At 34.9% G+C, this 13,175-nt stretch overlaps 1 non-coding gene across 1 annotated transcript; it reads right to left on the bottom strand.

Annotated features, from left to right (window-relative positions):
• Positions 1-387: 387 nt before the first annotated feature.
• TRNAT-CGU (transfer RNA threonine (anticodon CGU)) lies at positions 388-459 on the bottom strand. The gene has a single exon. It is a non-coding gene; the product is annotated as a tRNA-Thr (tRNA).
• Positions 460-13,175: the final 12,716 nt, after the last annotated feature.

Below are 13,175 nucleotides of genomic sequence, written 5' to 3'. Positions count from 1 at the left end.
AGGGCCAAATTAAAGAAGTACCTACTTTCACACGCCTTCTATTCTGGACGTGAATTCATGACAATCAAAAAGGCTTTATGATATTGATACTGAAACTGTGTGTTGTACTAGTAGACTTTATTGTAAAACTCTTCTATATATGTTTCAACTAGACTGTGACTATAAATTAAGACTTTATATAATAGTATTACGTTCTTTGACTTGTTCCATATTCTAGCTGTGAAGCAATTTAGGAATACCATGGAATGGTAATAAATAATACATTAGTACACATCCTGATTAATTATAAATTGGTATTGATGTTCTCATCGTTTCAGCACAGATTTTACCCTTGTACATTATCAAGTCTAACGATTGTTATGTAAATCGATAATTAAAAATTAACTGTGCCCCTTGTGAGGTTCGAACTCACGACCCCTGGTTTACGAGACCAGTGCTCTACCACTGAGCTAAAGAGGCAGACGCTCTCTTATGCTCCGTACTAAAAGACGTCTCGAACAAAGGTTAATTACAAAATAATTAGATCGAGGCTCTGTAATATTATGTATATAGATGAAATTTATACTAATTGCTAATGTGTATGTTTTCTCGGAATCTTCATGGCGATTTCCAACTTCGCTGTAACCTACAGTGTAAACCAAGGGATACTGGTTAGAATTTTCCATGCAGGGCAGTGTTATAGAATTACAACGATGTTTTCTACTGCCTTACTTACTTAATTACTGGCTTTTAAGGAACCCGGAGGTTCATTGCCGCCCTCACATAAGCCCGCCATTGGTCCCTATCCTGAGCAAGATTAATCCAGTCTCTGTCTTCATATCCCACCTCCCTCAAATCCATTTTAATATTATCCTCCCATCTACGTCTCGGCCTCCCTAATGGTCTTTTTCCCTCCGGCCTCCCAACTAACACTCTGTATGCATTTCTGGATTCGCCCATACGTGCTACATGCCCTGCCCATCTCAAACGTCTGGATATAATGTTCCTAATTATGTCAGGTGAAGAATACAATGCGTGCAGTTCTGTGTTGTGTAACTTTCTCCATTCTCCTGTAACTTCATCCATCTTAGCCCCAAATATTTTCCTAAGCACCTTATTCTCAAACATCTTTAACCTATGTTCCTCTCTCAAAGTGAGAGTCCAAGTTTCACAACCATAAAGAACAACTAGTAATATAACTGTTTTATAAATTCTAACTTTCCGATTTTTTGACAGCAGACTGGGTGATAAAAGCTTCTCAACCGAATAATAAGAGGCATTTCCCATATTTAATCTGCGTTTAATTTCCTCCCTAGTATCGTTTATATTGTTACTGTTGCTCCCAGGAATTTGAATTTTTCCACTTCTTCAAAGGATAAATTTCCTATTTTTATATTTCCATTTCGTACAATATTCTGGTCAGGAGACATAATTATATACTTTGTCTTTTCGGGATTTACTTCCAAACCTATCTATTTACTTGCTTCAAGTAAAGTTCCCGTGTTTGTGGATTTTCTCCTAACATATTCACGTCATCCGCATAGACAAGCAGCTGATGTAATCCGTTCAATTCCACTGCCTTCTTATACTAATACTTCATTATGCCGTACACGTTGACTTATGGTCTGCACCAAATCTTGTGATTCTTTTTCATCACTCCTTCAGTGGAACGTTAGCCATGGTAAAAACAGGGTGTTAAAAGTTGTCCAATATTTCAGGAGGTGATAGTATGCATCAAAACAACAAAATACTGTCTAATAAACATGGGTCCTACAACACATACTTTCTGAGATCTGAAAACTTGTTCAGAGGAGTACTCAATGTAACGTACATTCATGGCAATGCATTCCTCTGCCCTACAATACAGCAGACTACCAGATAATCATACCGCAGTTGACACCCCTGGCATGGAATAATGATACATGCAAGGAATACTGAAAACAAAAGTCTGGTTGCGCTTGCGATTATGATTTCCGTATAATGACATTGAACCGTAGAATGAATATAACAATTCCTAATAATGCAAGAGTCGTTAGGCAGATTAATCAACCAGTTCAGTTTGGACTTGAAGACAGAACTACAACAATTGTTTAAGCATGTCGGTAAACTAGTGATTCAGAAAATTGCAAAATACGAGTTACATGGTTCATATTAATTGTTTGTCAATTTAAATGAATTTGTCAACCCTGCAAATTGTACAGATAAATGTTGATAGTATTAATGCGCTCAAAGAAAGGGTTAAAACTAGTGCTGTTGATCGATCAAAATATTGAATCGATTAACTATTTGAATTTAATCTATTAATCGATAGGTTAATTGAGTTTTGATCACCTACCCTGTTCAACATTTACTCGGAGCATTTAGTGAAGAACTGTTTTCATGAACATGGGAGAAGTGATAATCTATACTAATAATAAATCTGTAGCCGAAATTTTTGTGGTAATTTTCGATTTTCCAAAAATAATTGGTCCTAACACATATGATTAACCACCCTGAAACCGAAAATCGCATTTTTGAAATTTTGTTTGTATGTCTATCTGTATGTTTGTTACCTTTTCGCGCGATAATGGCTGAACCGATTTATATGAAAATTGGAATATAAATTAAGTTCGTTGTAACTTAGATTTTAGCTGTATGACATTCAAAATACTTTATTTAAAAGGGGGGTTATAAGGGGGCCTGAATTAAATAAATCGAAATATCTCGCTTATTATTGATTTTTGTGAAAAATGTTACGTAACAAACGTTTCTTTAAAAATGATTTCCGATAAACTTTGATAGGACTGATATTTAATGAGATAAATGAGTTTTAAAACTAAAATAACGCCATCTAAGACGGTGCAATGAATTAAGAACAAATGACTTCATCTATAAGGGGCCTTGGACAACAACAATCGAAACAGGGGCCTTGGACATCAACAATCGAAAGCTGTTAAAAATAGCCTACAGTGAATGTTTCTGTGTTTGTATGAAGTAATATCAGAAGCTAAATTAACTGATTTGTATAATTAATTTTTATTTCACCATTGGAAAGTGTAGTTTCTCTAGATGGACATAATGCTATAATGTTATTACAGTAACGTCTGAGTAAATCGAGGACAGGTAAGATTAAAATAGCTTCTTATGCACAGAAAATCTGATAGGCTATTTTGTACATTCGTTTTCTGTATTTCTTAGAATAATATTTATGTACACTCATTTTTATCTCAGAGAATTAACGAACAACGAGAGTGTATTGATTTAGTATGCAGTAACAGTACGTTAGCTCAGCAATCCATTATTTTATAATTCAAATTTTAACTATGCTCAATTGAATCGTGTTAAAATACATAAAATATATATGCAATAAATACAATGCAAAAAAATTGGGTAATGAGCGAAGCAGATTATCTTGCGCTGTTGTAAAAGTTGTTCCCTGGATCAAACGTCTTATTTTAATTATGTAATTACTTTATATTTATTTCTAACAGGTGCAGCGGAGCGCACGGGTACGGCTAGTAGGAAGAATAAAGTGTATAAGATTTGCTGATGATATGGCGTTGTTAGCAGAAGAGGAGACGATACTTAGAGATATGCTACTGGAACTAAATGACAGCTGTGAGCAGTATGGAATGGAGATAAGTGCCAACAAGACGAAGACCATGGTCATAGGAAGGAGAGTAAAAGAAGGTACTGTGTTCCAACCACGAGAAAGTCTCTGCCGGATGAGACGAAGAGAGGTAGGGGAGAGTCGGGTAGTATCGGACATCGGGTAATATCGGACAGTGAGTTTCTTTCATCTACCACACGATGATAGTACCTGATTGATATGGTTACGTTTCTGTGATGTCGCATAGAGAAACGTAACCATGTCATTCAGGTACTACCATATGGTGGTAGATGAAAGAAACGCACTGTCCGATATTATCCGATGTCCGATACTACCCGACTCTCCCCTAATGCTGTGAATGAATGTTGATGTCATAAGATGTCATAAGGTCACACACGTGGGTACTCATATCTCTATTGGCTCGCTCTCACAGCCAAACAATAACATTGATACATGTTTATACTACCCTAGTTACAAAATTAGATCACTGTTAATCTCCTGATCTTTTAATCTCTCCACACAGGAAATAACAAATGCAGGAGAGCGCATGGTTTTTAAACAGACGTTATAACGATAATATTATCTATCTACTTCGCTCTAATAGATGACGCAATAGTAAGCACATTCCTTTCACGGTTGATATCCTGGTTGGAGAACAGTAAACTTGCGCATTCTAAATGAGGCAAGTAGAATAAAATTGTCGGTTCTGGCGCAATTGACAAAAACGAGTCTAAAACGAGCTATTTTTCGTTATTTTTTATACATATGATTTGGAATTCTGGTGCAATAGAAAAGGGGTGCACTTTGGTATTGCTAAAAAATATGGGAAAAATATCAGGTTTATAAGAAAAAATCTACTATTAATGTGTGTTATTTGCATTTTAACGAAAATATACCGAAAATGATCCAAAATCATCGTAAAATCATTTCTTTTAATTCCAGAATTCTGGCGCAATTGCGAAAAACACACTAAAATTAGTGTAAAATATACTTGAAATTATATGAAAATTATTACTTTTTTATCTAATATTTAGTATGTCAAGATGACCTACTTATATACCCCCCACTTTTAGAGGTTTATATAGCACACCATATGGCCATAAATGGCCTAGGCTGTAATATCACTTATCAATGAATAATGCCCCCATGGTAGTGTATCTATTCCATTTTCTAACACACACCGTTTATCATCCCGGGGACTCAGTGCAACTTTATTTAATTCAACGGTGTATATGTCATGTTTTATAGATCTGATCAAGTTCATTTTTCTATATTGCTCAGTTTTGTTAAATAAACAGTCTTTATAATCGTATATTGTTATACTCTTTTCAGTAATGCATTTTTTAGACTTACTATAAGGGGTGCGCTTTGGAAATAATATTAAAATAAGAGAAAAATGAGCTAAAATATGCAAAAAATATCATTAAATTACTACTTTTTAAAAAATACTTAAAATAAGCGAAAAATACTCGAAAATATAATAAAAATAACCGAAACTTAAGATCTAATTTTTTGGAATTCTAGCGCAATAGCGAAAAATAGAAAAAAAACCTTTAAAACCAGAGTTTTTTTATTATAAAACTAAATGACAAAGGTAATCATTCCAAAGCACACCCCTTTTAAGATTTCACTCTCATGCATCGGTAATCATCCCCAAGCAGCGGTAATCACCCATAAACAAGCGAAAAATATAAGCAGAGGCAGAGCGCAAGCGGCAGAGCCCCCATATGCTAGAAAAATCGTCCAAACACGATATACTGATTTCCTACATTAGCTCATCTGCACATCATATGTTGTTTATCAATACCACAACTTCCTGTAAAACGCGTGCGACTTTAATGAAATAACCGACTAATGTTTACATTTTGAGTGCATTTGAGGACCGTTGAGTACGTTTTAGGACCAACAAAGTTCGTTTTGCGACCGTCAAGTGCAAAGTAGGACTTTAGAATGTTCGAGATGCGTTACTCATTGATAAGTGACGTATAATTTCCTGTGAAGAGATACCACTGTTTCCTGCCGCGAATGGGACTGTGTCCGAGCGCAAGCGGCTTGAGGAGACTACGTCTCCGGCATGGCGTTACTCTTAGTACTAACAAAAGACCTTGAAATGATTAAAGTGTGACAGTTTGATTAAAGCCTGACAAAATGTTAATTTGTGACAGCGTTACGTTACACTTGCGAGACAGACATAGCTGCTTTAATCAAAAGTCGTATGGGTTGCCTACTTGCAAGGATTAGTTAACCGGAGTCGTCGTATGGGATGCCTACTAATAAGGAGATGTTAATCAAGGCGCGAGCTATTCAATGGCATCATGCTTTCTTATTCCACTCATGCATTAAGATCATCTAATTTCAATATAAGCTTTTTTAAGTTAGTGATGATTTCTCCATATGAAGACGGAATCTTTTTACATTGTATACCGAATATAGATAGGTTATTCTTACCCGCTCTAAGTAATGTATTTGTAAATTCGTTAAATTCAAAGACAGTGTTGTCCTTAAAGAAATATAGCATACCGTTCGAGTATCTAAAAGTAGATTTCATGTTCGGAGGGACACCTGGAAATTTTCTAGATATCATTCCGTAACTCTTAGCTACAAACTGACATTCATCCAACTCCATATAGTAAATATCATTATAGAATATGAACGTTTGACCCGTATATGTATTTACAGCTGTATGTATTCTCGCGTTTGAAGTTATTCCTAAGGTAGATATTTGCTTGGGGTATCCGCTAACTAACATTAGACTAGGAAACTTTATCATATATATTAGATTGTTTATAAAGAATACTATTTCCCCAGGTGGTCTTTGGTATAGTGTAGATATATTTTTAATGTCTGGCGGTAAAAATAATAGCCAGTCAGTTATAAGTTGTGGTTTAGGAATATTCAGACTAATCATCCATACCCACTTTTCGTAAAAAATGTACATGATTTGATTTACGATTAGAAATGTGTCAACATTATTTAACTCAGTTCCGGTTCTAAAGGATTGGGTTTTATAGGTGATGTTGTTGGTTGATTGTTTACAGTTGGAGAACCATATAAACTCTGAATAGCATTTATATCATCATTACGTAGTTCAAGTTTATCTCCACTGTAAAATGTAAACATAATCGAGTTTCTATCATTGGAATGAGCTATACCCAAAGCGTGACCGATTTCATGTATTAATACGGCATATAAGTTGGTTTGGTTTTCTGGTGTGTTATCGTCTGTACCTATATACCAATTTTCATCGCTATCAATATGAATTTCGATTAAAGAATTGTCGCTACGAGGGAAGTCCGAATGACCAAGAATTCCTCCTATACCATCAAATTTAGAAGCACAAACTGCGCTAGATTTCTGGCATTTGTGTCCTCCTCTTTTGTTACGTAAAACTATGTTGGGATGTACCATATCACGTTCAAATTTTAAATCTGCGTGTTTTTGCCACGTATTGAAAGCCTGTTCTGTGATATGTAAGACATCGTTGTTAGCAAGAGAATAGTGCCATTTAATAGTTTTGGTATTCCATTTATAAGTAGCTGTGGAAAAACCAGTAGGATCATCTTTAACTCCGCATCTTGGAGTGTATAATAATTTTATAATATCGTCTGTTTCACCCGTTGTGTCTAAACCATAATATTCTTGGAATAAAAATATGGCTGTAGTGAGTGTTGTTTGATCCACGTATTTGATCTGTTGATTTTCTGGTCGCGAAGCTTGAGGAGACGTAGTCTCTGGTAATGATAGGTAACCATATTGATGCAAGTGATTTATAATACCCAGTGTTTGATTAGTGATTGGTTTGGATTGTAGTCCTGATAATAAACACGATATAGTAATAATAATTGTCGCTCTCATTTATATTATTAAAAATCTTCATGTCAATTGTAATATTTTTTTCCGGCATCGGTCAAAACGCCTTATGTTTTGCTAACTGCTTGTTAAAAACAACTGTATATGATAGAGGTAAATACAAATTGGTGTTTGGGATATTATATCTGAGGAGCTTAGATAACCGATCATATATAAATTTGCTCTCACTCTGATGCATTCTATTTATTATATATTAAAAATCTTCGCTAACTTTTTTATTCTTCATATCAATTTTAATATTTTTCTCACCACCCATGAGAGGATAGATAATTGTATTGTCTGGTACATTAGCCACAAAGTCCATAGTAGTAACTAATTGTGTTCTATCTGTAAAAGTAATATTTTTGCGTTTAGTCATATTGATAATACCCATGAAATGCTCGGTAATGAACTTGTCAACATCCCAACGCAAATTTGAGTTACCCACCCACGTCTGTTTAAATGATACATATGTATCGTAAGCATTTTGATAACAGTGTTTCATAATATCCATCTGTTGTTTTTCAAATGGGAACTCTTCGTTTCTGCTATTCTTGAACGTCCAGTTAGCTAACTGACAGTGATCGTACACACTCGAATCCCTTTGTTGGTCATTGGGTCTGTTAGTTTGAAAACGGATAATACATACGTCAGGCATATCGAACTGTAAACTGTTAAATGATGTAATCAAGTCAATTCTTAAATTCTTAGCCTTAAATCCATGTTCCTCGTGAACACTCCAAACAAAAAAGTTAAATTTTAATACAGGATTCTTATACAGCTTTGCTTTCATTTCGTCAGCATAATTAGATTCATATTCAACAATGGGTACTATTATTTTAAAATCGTTAATGATAAGTTTTCCCTCGTGAGGCATCGCGACATCAACAGTGCCGTCTGCTTTCTTTTTATCCCATCTGTAAAAGCAAGCGTCATCAGAAGAAGCCCGTTCGAAAGAGATTGTTAAGCCGAGATTAAACATGATGTCTCTATTATATCTTAGAAAGCCAAATATGTATTCGAGTGGGAAAGTAACTTCGTAAATTCGACCCGTTTCATAGTTAAGTCGATCATCTGTGATAAACCCGGCTCCTTTGTAAAATTCGATTTCCGATTTCGGAATATTCAAATCAATAAGGACATCAGAAACAAGGGCTGGGCTTTCTACAGTTTCTACAAGCTGTCCAAACGATCTAAGGTGTGCTCTATTCCACAAACGTGGGAAAAAGTTATTTACGAGTTTTATAAGTGCAACCTTAGCAAAGTTGCCATTTGATTGCTTTCCCTGAGGTTCAAATTGCATATAAGCCCTCATCTTACTTGGATGATAAAAACCATCTCCAATGTCCAAATCAAATTCGGTAACAGTTAATGGTTTATTTATATTATCTTTGGTTCTTTTGTTTGCACCAAACGATTGTGTTTGATATTTTTCTATTGCTGTGATACTCATTTATATGAATTAAAAAAGTGTGAGTACATTAATGATAATATAATTTCAATTTTAGCACCGTCGAAATCAATCAACTTATTATTTTCGTCAACGATCTTAACACTGATATCTCTAAATGTCAAATGATTAATTGGAAATATGAGTGGATTAACTGGTTCATATATTATGGGTTCTTTAAAGTAGACATTTGGTTTAAACGTTGCAATTATTCCACTACTTTTATGCTCATGCTCGCTATGTTTTGTGATGATACCGGTGTTTGCAGCTAAGTTGCATTCTATTTTAATGGTATTAAAAGGAATAAAGTTTGGGGGTCCATCAGCTATAATTTTTTCTCCTGGTTTTACGATTGCATTGTTTGTTAACCCCAATAATTTACCTAGGCTTGTGAAATCAAAATCTTGTTTTCCTTTGTTGGAGATGCTAACTTTATTACAAATATCATCTTTTTGAATCTCTAGATCTTTAATGTGAGAGAGTTTTTGTACAAGGGAATCGAATGAATACTGTCCTTTATCAATAATAATGTCCTGAGTACCGTATTTTAAAATAGTATCCTCTTTAACATTAGGTGCTAGAAATGTGGAGTAGAATCCAATAACGGATATTGCGTCTGCGGTTATATTGTGATTGTGAGATAGCCGTAAACTCAATTCAGAGGTTGTGCCTTCAAGTTTAATATACATTTATTTACGTAAATAAATGATCAAAACCAACAACAAGAAATCTAAAAAAGTTAGCGAAGAGCCGGGGAACAACCCCTCAAGCTGCTTGCGCTCGGACACAGTGTGCTGGGATGTTACGCATCCTGATCAGTATTATATTTACTCAAAAAGTCTGGATCAACAAAACTATATTAAATTAAGACAATTTTTTGATGATTTTGAAGCACAAGCGGGTGAATCTATGGCAACATTTATAGAAAAAGATGACGATGTGATATCGTTAGATAACTGCGAACCGTACTCTTTAATTGTTATAGACGATTGGATATTAGAGAATCAAGATATCGTACGAGAGATATGTTTGAGAGGTAGACATAAGGGGATCTGTTTGCTTTATCTAGGTCAGACGTATTCGAAAATTCCAAAACAGCTCATTAGGGATAACATGAACTTTTTGTGTTTATTCAAAACAGATAATATTAATCTTAAACATGCATATGATGAGTTTGTTGGTCCTGATATGTCGTTTGATAAATTTCAAGAGCTATGTAATATATGTTGGAGCGTACCTCATGGCTTTATAACTATTGACAAATCTAGATTGCCCAACAGTGGAAAATATAGGAACCAAATAAAATCCTTTATAATTCCAGATTAACGTTACGTCAACATGAATATGTCTAGGTTTACGTTACGTCAACATGAATATGTCTAGGTTTACGTTACGACAACATGAATATGTCTAGGTCTACGATATGTTAAAAAATAATTCATATAAATGCAACAAACAAAGTCTCCGACAGAGCGACTTAAGCTTAACAAGAGCTGAAAGATAGATTTAAGGAATGGAAGAAACAACCACAACTACAATATGAAATGAATAAGAAGAAATAGCAGCCAATTACTGATGCTATTGGGCGTCTAGCTACAGAAGTAGGAAAAGTTACTGACCAAAATAAAAATCTTATCACAGAGTTGATTCCAGTAGCTCATCATAATCTTGAAATTCCGCCAACACCAATTGAAACGTCATTTGAAAGGGGGTTATTTGAGTTACCACAGACACCCCCCATTACGGATTATGCCACTACATATATAAATCCTAATATAACAAAGTTTTTAAATTATAAAACAGATAAACCTATGTTTGAGATAAGACCAGTTGGTAATAAACTATATATAGGGCAATCTGAAATTGCGGTACATAATAATAATCTCATTATTAACGGAAAAACGTACGAGGCAACAGATGGCCTACGACTTTGTTAACTAAGAAAGATATCCCTGATAACGTGGTCAAGCCAGACGATATACTAAAATATAATGAAATACTTACCGAGTCCAATGCCATTTATCAAAATAATGATCCATCAACAAAAAAGCCAAAATCAAAAAAAGTATGAAGCCTTTATTAAACCACTATGGGCGCAAATTACAAATAAAAAGCCTAGAACTCCTACTTATTTATCTGCTCCGAAATTCGGAAAGGGAGTTCTAAAAACCTATACTGGGCTTCCAAAAGAATATGTGTGGTTTAATAACGTCAATCAAATTATAGAACGACTAATGATTCTCGATGGGGCATGGAAAGCTGGTAACAAGAGTCCAGAGATAAGAAATGAAATAGTAGGTATTATTGATATGTTAGATGAAAGATTTAAATTTAACGTAGACTTGGATAAGAATCCAAACGCGATATACTCTCTTGTAAAATACATACGATCCTTACCGAAAAGCTTTTGGGGCGATAAACAAGGTTCGGGAATATTTAATAAAATTCTCAACTCCGGTATAACGCCAGAAATGCATTTACGAAGCTTCGGAACTGGGGAAAAATATAATTACTGCGGACCTGGAACTCGGTTAGATGAGCGATTAGCAAGAGGAGATCCACCAATTAACGAATTAGATGCAAAATGTATGAAACACGACATATTCTACAGAGACCACGAGGACCTAGAATCGAGACATACTGCTGACAAAGAATTACAGCTCGAAGCCAAAGATATCCAAAATGATCCCAATACTCCACTTAATGAAAAAGCTGATGCCTTGTTAGTTAGAGGAGCAATGTGGGCTAAACGTAAAATTGGATTCGGTGTTGATTTTTAATGTAATAAATGATACAACCACTATTACAAGCATTACTGACAATAGAAAAATTTCTCAAACAACAAAAAACAGGTCAAGGACTACAGCCTATTCATGTTGGTGGTTCTATTTTTACATTACCTTTAATTTTAAGTGCTATTATTAAGTTACGAAAGTTACTAGGGGGTAAAGAACCCACTAAAGAAGGCAAGGGTGTTACGCTAACACAATATATATCAGCAGTCAAAACTCTAAAAGATGCCGGAGACAGAGTCGGGGCAGAGCCCCTCGAACGTAGTGGCTCCTCGAGCTCCGCGGCCAAAATTGGAAGTGGGATAGCAGTACATCATGGCGGTTTTATATTTACTATTCCGTTACTTTTAAGCGCACTTGCTGCTGTTGGTTCTATTGCTGGAGGCGCTGCTGCCATTACAAATGCCGTTCATAATAAAAGCAAGAACGATGCTGAACTAGCCGAACAGAAACGTTATGATGCAGCCATGGAATCCAAAGCGGCTGGAAGTGGGCTAGGGAAAAAAAAAGTCACAGATCTCACTCGTAAAAAGGGGTTACATACCAGTCAAAAGAAAACTGCCCACAAAGCTCAAGGAGACAGCGTCTCCGATATCAAACCTCTAACAAATTTAGATATTATGCATTATGTAAAGAAACTTGGAATAAAAAACTTTAGAGGTGTATTCATGTCCGATACATTACCGATCAAACCAAAGCCTATGGAATGCGGAATAGTTAATTTTGATATTAATGAAAATATGGGAACACATTGGATATGCTATTGGAAACAAAACGATAAGGCATGTGTTTTCGATTCGTTTGGAACACCTATTCCCCCATCATTAGTCAAGTACTTATCAGGAGGCTGTGTGTCGATCACTTATATGGATTGTACAACATCTGATACACTGCAGACAAGTTTCCAAGTTATATGCGGTCATCTGTGTCTTACTGTGCTTAAACTATTTTCTGACGGTTACTCATATTTCACAATAAAAAGTATGCTGGACAGAAATCCAGACATTTGGCGGAACTACGTAGTGTAATTTTAAATATAGTAAATGGGAATCGATATATATGGAAACGATACCCGAAACAAAGAAGCTCAATCTCCTGCGCAAGATAAGGATGCTATCATAAAACTAATTAAAGATAACACAAAAATAAATAAGAATGAAATCATTAAAGTAATTACGGATGATAGTTCCACATTTGAGAATATTGTAAACAACATAACCAAACAAAAATACTATACAAAGAGTGAATCAAATAAAACATTTTATAAACAAGATTTCATAAATAATAATTACTTAACGAAAGATAAAGCATATGATAAGTATTATATTGATAACTATGTAAGAGATTTTAAGGACCAGTTATTGAATAAATTTTCTTATGTTGAACAAAATTATATTAAGAAAGATGTCATTGCTTATTCGAATACTTATATGTCTTTAGGCGGTAAAAGAAGAATAGCAGCTATAAAACCCGGTATAGATGGCAGTGATGCTGTAAATAAAAAACAAATGGAAGA

This window comes from Periplaneta americana, unplaced genomic scaffold (assembly GCF_040183065.1).
Source record: "Periplaneta americana isolate PAMFEO1 unplaced genomic scaffold, P.americana_PAMFEO1_priV1 scaffold_21, whole genome shotgun sequence".
NCBI classification, from domain to species: Eukaryota; Metazoa; Arthropoda; class Insecta; order Blattodea; family Blattidae; genus Periplaneta; species Periplaneta americana.
Note: the sequence above shows the minus strand (reverse complement) of the source record. Positions and strands in the feature narration are given on the sequence as shown.